Raw genomic sequence first — 9,007 nt, forward strand, 5'->3', positions numbered from 1 at the left:
ATCAGAAACCTAATTTCCCCTTTCTCCAGCCCTGAAGAACGCAGCCCACCCCCTTTCTTCCTAAAACACTAACACAAAAAACAAAAGAAAGAAACGCAGAAATGGAAAGGGAGAATCGAGAGCTGAGAGGAAGAGAGGGAGCTACACCACATCGTTGTCCAGCTGCCGTCTGGCTCGCCATCACTGGCGTCTCGCTGCCGTCGCTGTGGAGACCGAACGCCTTCGAGTTTCCTACTGCCACCTTGGAGCCCGTCCCTATCAAGAGCGTCAGAAGAAAGAGAGAGGGACGAACTCGCGATGGAGAGAGAGGAGATTGCGCCGTGCAGCCGTGGAGCCCGTCACACATGTCGCCACCGTCGGAAGCAGAACCACGAAGGGGAGAGAAAGAACGACGTTGGGAGGAAACTGTGAGCTGCAAGCCGCTGACCGAGAAGAAGCTCTGCCTTTGTCACCATGTTGGAGTCGTCGCTGCCAACGCCGCGCACCGCCGTTAGCGCTGCCGTTGAAGGGAGGCGCCACTGAAATACCCAACAGCAGCTTCCCCTGCGTTCCCAATTCCATTCTTGAAACTGTAACACTCTTGCTCGTGCTCTGCTTCCCGATTTTATTTCTCTACTATATTTTCATTCTGAATAAAATAGTGTATGTTCCTGTTTTGTATTGTTGTCGCCATCGTCAATCTGGATCCTAGTCGTCCCTGTCGTTCATGCCCCTTTGCTGCACCTGTTTCTCTACTGCTATTATTTGGAGTATTGGCGTTGATGCTATTATGAATCTGTTAGAGTTGCTATTGGTGAGTCCAATGCTACTTTAATTCTGGATTGATCTTTTCCTTGATCATTGACTATTTACACATTTTATTGTCACTGCTATACTTGTTCTGAGTTGATCGCGGTATGTGCCTTGTCTTGAGACCTCCAGGGCTGTGATTGCTCTTAATTTCATCCAATTTGAATCCTTTGTTTGGTTACAACCACGGTCACTGCCGTGAAGATTAACAATGCTGCTGTTCCGGTTGCTGCCTTTGCCATTCCGGTTGCATGACAGTCACCGCTCTTGCCATGAAACTAAAAGGAAAGGGAATTGTTACATTAAATTATGCAATTGCGACATCGAGGTAGGGGGTTTAAAATGATTTCAATTTAAGAATGCCTACAAGGTTTATTGAATAACTGCAAATAGATTTAGTAGCTGTGAGTAATTGATTGATTATGTGAATATTGAATTGTGGTTGAGATTGTGATTTGGAATTGTTGATTAGTGATATTGATTGATTATGTGGATTGGGAATTGTTTGATGACTAATTGTTGAGAATTTCTGAATTTTAATGGGTAATGTTGGATTTGTTGTCGCTGAGCTGTTATTTGGTATATTGTAATGTTAATGAACTTGGTTGGTGGTTGATTTGGAATTGGTTTTGAGGGGTATTGAAGGGTTGGATTTTGAATACAAAATGGTTTACTGAAAATCAGGTTCTCTTGAAATTAAACGGCAACTTTGAAAGTGAATCAGTGGCTCTATAGTGACTGAAATGATGAGAATTTAAATGTTAAGTAAATTATATTAAGTGTGATTGTTGAGATTTAATTTTGAAGGTTTCATATTAACTGGAACATTAGTTATGATTTTTCAAAGTTAAATCGTGAATCTGATTTTCTGCACTATTTTAAATGAAATTAGAAACTTTGAAAATCTATAACTAATTCTATGACGATCGGATTTGTGTGGGACTAATTCTGGATTATGATTGAGAATATAGGGAGTTGAACTGGTAAATTTGAGACTTTTTCATTAAGTTTATGAATTATGGTGAATTTTTGAATTGGGGATGTCAAATCTGGTTTTTCTGCAGAACGTTTAACACAGCAGCAAATTGATTCCTCTATTGGAAATTCTGCAGTTGGAATTTTTAAATGGAACTAATTTTAAATGAAACTTTGGTCTTATTACTTTAATTTCATAAAAGTTTAGAATTGTTAGAGTTGTGGTTTTAAAGATTTGGATTTTCAATGAAAGATGTTTTATGCAGTAAAAGTCAGGCTTTGTTTTCTAAGTCAGTAAATTTGAGGCTTTATAATTTTTAATTCTGGAATGATATTAAGATGAAACTAATTGGAGGTGAAAGTTGAGTATGTTTAGTATATATGATTCAAATTTCATGGTTTTCCATGTTTTAATAAGTGAGTTATGGGACTTGGAAGAGGTTGTGTTCAATGATTTGTAAAACAGAATTCTGCAGAGGATTACCTAACTTCCAAGCTACGTAACTCCTTCATTAAAAATGGTATGACCCTGGAACCAATTTAGAAAGAAATTTGGATAAGTTATCTTTAACCACATTAATTTTTAAGGGGGTTGGATTTAATTTGTATTTTATATGAAATTTCGAATGTTGTATGCTGCTGCTGTCTTCTGGATTTAAAACACTGCAGAGCAGTCACGGTTTTGCTTATATTCCCGAAGCTAGAGTCAGCATAAAATTATGATTTTTGATTTAATAGAAAGCTTAATCCGAGACGGTCACATGGATATAAAGTTTGCGTAATTCCGAATTCATTTGATATTTTAAAAAGAAAATGGAATTTAAGAAATAGATTTTGGATATGGAATTTAACAAAATAGATTTTCTATTATCAAATGTTTTTGAGGATATATTGTTGTGACAATTGCTGAAAGAGGCTGATGAAATATTGAGAAAGAAGGATCCCGTAGGGTGGATAAGTCCTATTTTTAAAGGAGATTATGTCCAAATTTTTATAAAAGTATAAGGACTTAGTAAAAATCAATATTTAAGGCTTATTTAATGATAGAAACTTCAATGATTCTTTTAAGAAGAGATTATTTGGTATACGAGATTGTTGGCAAGGGCGTGGGTCTTGTCGTGCTTGCGTATTTGCAATTATGAAAGGAAATGGAAAGATGTAAAGTTTTTATAGTATGATTGAACTGAGAAAGGAAGTGGTACTGCATAAGAATGTGAAAGCGATGATGAATAATGAGAATGATAATGAATGATGGTAATGAGAATGATTATGTGATGATCTGCTGCATTGAGGCAGTCAGATAGATAGTGGTGCGACCACTGAGAACGCTTTCCTGCGGTACAGATCCATATTTTAATTCTGTAAGGCAGAGGGGTTATTTCCTGCTACAGAAGTACCGTGACCACCTGTTCCATTTCTGTAGTGGCAGAGGGGTTATTTCCTGTACACAGGGGTATAGCCAACAGGAAAGCCATATCCGGCTGGTAATGCTGGGTTACGTCGGGAGCGGGTAGAAACCGACAAATGAGCTCATTACCTGCACTAGGACTAGACATTCATCATATGCATCTATGTGACATTGTTTGGGTGTGTATAATGTAATTGGTTTGCTTAAATGAATAATTCTGTTAACTACTAATTGTTATACTTGATGTACTTGCTCTTGATTGTGTTTGAACCTCATTACTTGGGTTTGTAACTGATTGACTGGATTGTGGTGAATTGGATGTTGATTGAATCGCTTGGGCCTGAGGCCGTGATTGGTTTGTGTTTGAGGTTTAGTAAAGTATGAAAGATTAAGCTGGTTCAGTGATGAGCGGATATTTTATACGCTTTTTGGGGTTAATTTCATATAGTTTTTAGTATATTCTAGTTAGTTTTTAGTTTATTTCCATTATTTTTTAGGAAAAATTCATATTTCTGGACTTTACTATGAGTTGTGTTTTTTTGTAATTTCAGGTATTTTTCTGGCTGAAATTGAGGGAGCTGAGCAAAAATCTGATTCAGGCTGAAAAAGGACTGCTGATGCTGTTGGATTCTGACCTCCCTGCACTAAAAGTGGATTTTCTGGAGCTACAGAGCTCAAAATGGCGCGCTTCCAATTTCGTTGGAAAATAGACATCCAGGGCTCTCCAGAAATATATAATAGTCCATACTTTGCTCAAGGATAGATGACGTAAACTGGCGTTCAACGCCAGTTCTCTGCCCAATTCTGGCGTCCAGCGCCAGAAAAGGATTAAAAGTAGGAGTTCAACGCCAGAAATGGATCCAAACCTGGCGTTGAACGCCCAAAACAGTCTTATGCACGTGAATTGTTTAAGTCTCAGCCACAGCACACACCAAGTGGGTCCCAGAAGTGGATCTCTGCACCACCCATCATAGTTTACTCATCTTTTGTAACCCTAGGCTACTAGTTTAGTATTTAAACAACTTTTAGAGACTTATTTTGTATCTCATGACATTTTAGATCTGAACTTTGTACTCTTTGACGGCATGAGTCTCTAAACTCCATTGTTGGGGGTGAGGAGCCCTGCTGTGTCTCAACCTGCAGATGATTAGCCGTGCGGTGACAGCGCACCTGGACCCTTTTCACTGGAAGGATGGATGGTAGCCATTGACAACGCTGATCCACCTACACACAGCTTGCCATAGGAGGACATGCGTGCGTGAATCAGAAGACAGAGGAAAGCAGAGATTCAGAAGACAAAGCATCTCCAAAACTCCAACATATTCTCCATTACTGCATAACAAGTAACCTTTAACCCATACTCTCTTCTTTAATCGAAATTCAACTGATAAATAAAATTGACTTCCTGACTAAGAATTGCAAGATAACCATAGATTGCTTCAAACCAACAATCTCTGTGGGATTCGACCCTTACTCACGTAAGGTATTACTTGGACGACCCAGTGCACTTGCTGGTTAGTGGTACGGGTTGTGAAAAGTGTGATTCACAATTCGTGCACCAAGTTTTTGGCGCCGTTGCCGGGGATTGTTCGAGTTTGGACAACTGACGGTTCATTTTGTTGCTTAGATTAGGAAAAATTTCTCTTTTTTTTTGTTTAAAGTCTCTTATTATTGTCGTGTTAAAATTTTAGAATCCTTATTTCTTTTTTTTAAAATCTTTTTCAAAAATAATTTTTTTTATTAAACCTTGTGCCAAACTTTAAGTTTGGTGTTTTCTTGTTGGTTTTTCTTAAAACTTTTGAAAATTTATTTTGGTTTTCTAAAAATTTTAAGTTTGGTGTTCTTCCTTCATGTTCTTGTGTTCTTGTGAGTCTTCAAAGTGTTCTTGAGTTTTCCTCGTGTCTTGATCTTAAAATTTTTAAGTTTGGTGTTCCTTGGTGTTTTTCCCTCCAAAAAAAAAATTTTCGAAAACAAGGAGCATTAGATCTAAAAATTTTAAATCGTGTGCTATCTTATTGCTTTTCTCTCTATTTTAAAGCATCTCTTTCAAAAATCAATTTTTAAAACTCAGATTTTTTTTTCAAAACTTCCTAACCACTTTCTCTCTCCTCAATTTTTCGAAAATATTCACCCATTTTTATTTATCTTTATCTTATTTTCGAAATAAAAAAAAATATTTTCTCTATTTTACATCATCTCCCTTTCTCCATCATGGACCTAAGCGGAAATGAACAGTCCAGGAAGACTCTGGGGTCATATTCTAACCCCTCTACTGCTTCATATGGGAGTAGCATCTGCATACCCTCCATTGGAGTCAGTATCTTTGAGTTGAATCCTCAGCTCATTATCATGGTGTAGCAAAGTTGCCAGTATTCCGGTCTTCCACAGGAAGAACCTACAGAGTTTCTGGCACAGTTTTTACAGATTGCTGACACAGTACATGATAAAGAAATAGATCAGGATGTCTACAGACTATTACTGTTTCCATTTGCTGTAAAAGATCAAGCTAAGAGGTGGTTGAATAACCAACCTAAGGCCAGCATAAGGACATGGAAACAGCTGACAGAAAAATTCCTGAATCAATACTTTCCCCCAAAACGGATGACACGGCTAAGGCTGGACATCCAAGGCTTTAAACAACGAGATAGTGAATCTCTTTATGATGCTTGGGAGAGATACAGAGAGATGCTACGAAAGTGCCCTTCTGAAATGTTTTTAGAGTGGGTTCAGTTAGACATCTTCTACTATGGGCTTGCAGAAGGAACTCAGATGTCTCTAGATTACTCAGCTGGTCGATCTATCCACATGAGAAAGACAATTAAAGAGGCTCAAGAGCTCATTGATACAGTTGCCAGGAATCAGCATCTGTACCTAAGCAGTGACCCTTCCATGAAAGAAGAGGTTAAGACAGTAACTGCTGAACTTAGTCCTGTAAAACAAGCTGCTGAATTCAATCAGCAATTGGACTTTCTAACAAAGCAGTTAGCCGAATTCAAAGATAGACTACAAGAGACAATGATGGCTAATATACATATGGAAGAACAGTTTAAGCAAACAAAGCAGCAACTGTCAAGGCAAATAACAGAAGAATGCCAAGCAGTTCAATTAAGAAGTGGGAAAACATTAAATACCCCACCTCAAGGAATGAGCAAACCACCCAAAATTCACCTGAGGACAGTAAGAGCCCAGGGAAAAGTAATTCTGGAACTAAAACGCCAGAAATTTGGTGGAAGGCTGGCGCTGAACGCCCAGACCATGCTCAGGACTGGTGTTCAACGCCAGAAACAAGGCAGGACTGGCGTTCAACGCCAGAAATAGGCAAGGATCTGGCGTTGAACGCCCAAAATGGGCAAGATTTGGCGCTGAACGCCCAAAATGGGCACAGTTCTGGCGTTCAGACGCCAGGAACAGACAAGGAGCTGGCGTCCAATTTCACTCCAGCTTCTAACCCTGGCACTCAATTACTATGCATTTCTGGGAGAAGGTGACACTTTTCCAGTGATCATAAGCTCTGCCTTAAATTCACAGGAGGAGGAAGCACTTATTCAAGTGCTAAGGACACACAAGACAACTCTTGGGTGGTCCATAGGTGACCTTAAGGGCATAAGCCCAGCTAGATGCATGCACAAAATCTTATTGGAGGATAATGCCATACTAGTGGTTCAACCACAGAGGCGGCTAAATCCAGCCATGAAGGAAGTGGTGCAGAAAGAGGTCACCAAATTACTAGAGGCTGGGATTATTTATCTTGGTTATGTGGAGCTTCAAGATATTGATTCTGATAAGAGGTTCATTGTCAATGGACAGAGAATCAAGCACTATCTTGAAGGCAATGTTGAGGAAGAGTGCTCAAGGCTGAAGCTAGACTAAAAGCTCAGCAAGGTCCAGCTAAAGACAATAAAGAAGCGCTTGCTGGGAAGCAACCCAGCCATGGGGCATCAATCCTCTAAGCATTTTGCCCTATTTTTATTTTTATTTGTTTATATAGAGTTCATTGATAACAAGGTAAAGAATCAATTGCATAAGTTCACAGGGTTACAGAAGGAATCTGCACACAAAACAGAGAAAAAGAGCTCACTGGCAAGAAAACGCCAATAAGGGCCTATTTTGGGCGTTCAGCGCCCAAAAGGGGCAGCCAGTGGGCGCTGAACGCCAGTAAGGATAGCAATCTGGCGTTCAACGCCAGAAAAGGGCAACAATTGGGCGTTGAACGCCCAGGAGAACAGCATTTGGGCGTTGAACGCCCAAAACAGGCAGTGTTTGGGCGTTCAAACGCCAGGATGATGGGGAGGAGGTAAATTCATTTTTCCTCATATTTTTTTCATTCTAATCTTAATTTTCACACTTCAATTCATGATTTCTTGCATAAACATGTTAAGAACCCTGATTTCTAAAATCCCTAATTTCTAAAAACCCTACCTTAAAAATATCAAATATATCTTAATCCATAAGCACCAACCCTCTTTTGCAAATTCAATCCAACTCTTTTTCAAATTTTCAAAACAAATCTAATTTTTTTCAACTAATATCTTTTTTTTAAATCTCCACATTATCTTTTTCAAAATCTAGATTTATCTTTTTCAAAAATCTTTCATATCTTTTCAATTTTAAACTATATCCTCTCTTATCATATCTTCTATCTTATCTTTTCCAAATCAATCTTTTTATCATATCTTTTCAAAATTTTCGAACCCACCCCCCTCCCTTTATATATGGGTTTGGCCTCTACCCTCCTCCATCAACAATTGCACCTAGCTCTCCTTCTATCCCTCTCCTTTCTTTTCTTTTGCTTGAGGACAAGCAAACCTCTAAGTTTGGTGTGTTTATCCACGATCACTAAGATCATGGCTCCTAAAGGAAAATAAGCCACTCCAAGAGGCAAGAAAGAGAGCATTCCAAAACCACTTTGGAATCAAGGGAGGTTCTTATCTAAAGAACATTCAGACCATTATAACAAAATAATGGGTCTGAGATCAGTGATCCCGGAAGTTAGATTCGATCTGAAAGAAGATGAATATCCGAAGATCCAGGAGCAAATTCGAATCAAGAACTGGGAAGTCCTAGCTAATCCTGAAACGAAAGTAGGGAAGAACATGGTTCAGGAGTTCTATGCTAATATGTGGCAAACTGACAAGTAAAAACTATCTGGGACTGCTTTCTATGACTATTGGACCGTGGTCAGAGGAAAGATTGTTCATACCCACCCTGACAGGATCAGGGAGATCTTAAAGCTACCTCAGCTGAAAGATCAGGTATTTTTCTGGCTGAAATTGAGGGAGCTGAGCAAAAATCTGATTCAGGCTGAAAAAGGACTGCTGATGCTGTTGGATTCTGACCTCCCTACATTCAAAGTGGATTTTCTAGAGCTACAGAACTCAAAATGGCGCGCTTCCAATTGCGTTGGAAAGTAGACATCCAGGGCTTTCTAGCAATATATAATAGTCTATACTTTGCTCAAGGATAGATGACGTAAACTGGCGTTCAACGCGAGTTCTCTGCCCAATTCTGGCGTCCAACGCCAGAAAAGGATTAAAAGTTGGAGTTCAACGCCAGAAATGGATCCAAACCTGGCGTTGAACACCCAAAACAGCCTTATGCACGTGAATTGTTTAAGTCTCAGCCCCAACACACACCAAGTGGGCCCCAGAAGTGGATCTCTGCACCACCCATCATAGTTTACTCATTTTTTGTAACCCTAGGCTACTAGTTTAGTATTTAAACAACTTTTAGAGACTTATTTTGTATCTCATGACATTTTAGATCTGAACTTTGTACTCTTTGACGGCATGAGTCTCTAAACTCCATTGTTGGGGGTGAGGAGCTCTGCTGTGTCTC

At 39.2% G+C, this 9,007-nt stretch overlaps 1 long non-coding RNA gene across 2 annotated transcripts in view; it reads left to right on the plus strand.

Annotated features, from left to right (window-relative positions):
- The window catches only part of LOC110268058, a 10,738-nt gene continuing 2,034 nt past the window's right edge, over positions 304–9,007 (plus strand). Inside the window, exons 1-3 of one of the 2 annotated variants that reach the window (XR_002356094.1) lie at positions 304–571; positions 692–793; positions 922–1,117. This is a non-coding gene — a long non-coding RNA (uncharacterized LOC110268058). Of the gene's footprint in view, positions 572–641; positions 794–921; positions 1,118–9,007 lie in introns of both variants that reach the window. The other variant, XR_002356093.1, reaches the window with a different exon arrangement.

This window comes from Arachis ipaensis, chromosome B10 (assembly GCF_000816755.2).
Source record: "Arachis ipaensis cultivar K30076 chromosome B10, Araip1.1, whole genome shotgun sequence".
NCBI lineage: Eukaryota > Viridiplantae > Streptophyta > Magnoliopsida > Fabales > Fabaceae > Arachis > Arachis ipaensis.